The following is a 2,047-nucleotide window of genomic DNA, read 5'->3' as shown; positions in this document are numbered from 1 at the left end:
CTTTATAAAGCTCTTTATGGTCTACGACAAGCTCCTCGAGCTTGGAACATTCGTTTAGTTAAAAGCTTAAAAAGGCTTGGTTTTACAAAAAGTTCACAAGACCCAGCTGTTTACAAAAGGAACTCAAAAGACAAAATTCTTATTGTTGGTGTCTATGTTGATGACTTGATCATTATCGGGTCGATCATTAACGACGTTGTCAAATTCAAAAAACAAATGAAAAAAGAATTCGAAATGAGTGACTTGGGATTACTTTCTTACTACCTTGGAATCGAAGTTTCGCAAAAGAAGTGGGGAATATCTTTGCGACAAACGGCTTATGCAAAGAAGATTTTAGAGCAATTTGGGTTGCTGGATTGCAATCCGACAACGTCACCAATGGAACCTAAGTTGAAGGTCAAGAAGGATGAAGATGGTGAAAAAGTTGATCCAACTGAATATAGGCGAGTGATAGGTTGTTTGAGGTACTTGACTCACACTCGACCAGACCTGTCTTTTTCGGTTGGAATTGCAAGTCGTTTCATGGAGGAGCCAACCACTTTGCATTTCCAAGTTGTGAAACACATCTTACGATACGTAAAAGGAACCGTTGATTATGGACTCAACTATGGAAGAGGTCGTGAACTTGAAGATTTGGTTGGTTTTACCGATAGTGATCTTGGAGGTGACCCTGTTGATAGCAAGAGCACAAGTTGAATGATTTTCTATCTAGGAAGGAATGCGATAACTTGGCAATCCCAAAAGCAAAAGATCGTTGCTCTGTCCACGTGTGAAGCCGAGTTCATGGCAGCTACAACAACAGCATGTCAAGCCATTTGGCATGCTAATCTCGTGAAGGAGCTCACGGGACATCATATCATGCCTATCACCTTATATGTCGATAACAAGTCAGCAATCGCATTGATGAAAAATCATATGTTTCATGGTCGAAGCAAACACATTGACATTCGTTATCACTTCATACAAGAATGTGTTGAACGTGGGCAAATTATAGTGGAATATGTCAACTCGAAGGATCAATGGACGGACATCTTTACAAAGGCTTTAACATACGTGACACATGGTGAAATGCGAAACATGATCGGAGTGACGAATCTCGATCCAAGTTCAGTTTAAGGGGGAGAATGTGAGTGTAAACTAGACTTGGTGTAAACCAGACTTGGTGTGAACCTGACATCAGTAGCTGCACCTCTATCTATGTTGACAATAAGAACTCAAATGGTAACTTCGTATGTTCACATAATGAACACAATAAATGGTAGCAGTAGTAATTGTAGGCTTGTTTAAGTATAAATAAAGGCTCTAACCTCAGTTGTAAGGCACCACAAAACAGAGAGTGTAGTGTGTAATACTTAGACTGAGTATTAGAGGGTTGTTTCTTTTTCTTGTAATATTGAGCGTGTAAGCTTTTCTCTTTTGTTCTAGTTCTGAATAAAAGTGTGTTTCAACCCCAACATTGTGGTAGAGAATAAGACAATCATTTTGTTGGTATTTACATGGTGGAGGTGCATCTTGCAAAACGTAGGCGTTGTTAGGAACGAGTGCCATTGCTTAGAAACACACCTGAAACTCCCTACAGATTTCACCGGCAGCCTTGGTAGTATGTGGAGCAAAACTATGTCCAGTGGCAGCTCTTTCGTGATCTCATTACGGAGAGGGTTGGCCTCCTCCCTGCTTCGTTTTCTTCTGTCCATGACTAGGTTAAGGTTATTTTAATTCATGGAATATGAAGGTTAATATGATCAAAGGCGTGTCTATAGTTATAATTTTTCCAAACGAAATCTACATTCTCCACAATTTGATTTGGGTTCGATCGAAAATAATTCCAAATTAACTTCAAATCTATCGACGGTAAAAATAAAAACGTAATATTTATCTAATTTTGTTAATCTACTTTTTATGTCGAAAAATTGAATCTTGTTATTGAAATTAATGATTTTTATTTAGCTACCGAAAATAGCCGTATATTTAAATATGTCAAAGATTACTAGTAATTTAATAATATGTTTGTGCAATCCATTATTTAAAAGTAGTCCATTATATGGTA

This window comes from Lactuca virosa, chromosome 7, assembly GCF_052849685.1.
Source record: "Lactuca virosa cultivar CGN04683 chromosome 7, Lactuca_virosa_CGN04683_v6, whole genome shotgun sequence".
Lineage (NCBI taxonomy): Eukaryota > Viridiplantae > Streptophyta > Magnoliopsida > Asterales > Asteraceae > Lactuca > Lactuca virosa.
The sequence above is the reverse complement of the archived record's forward strand: the minus strand, read 5'-3'. Positions refer to the sequence as shown.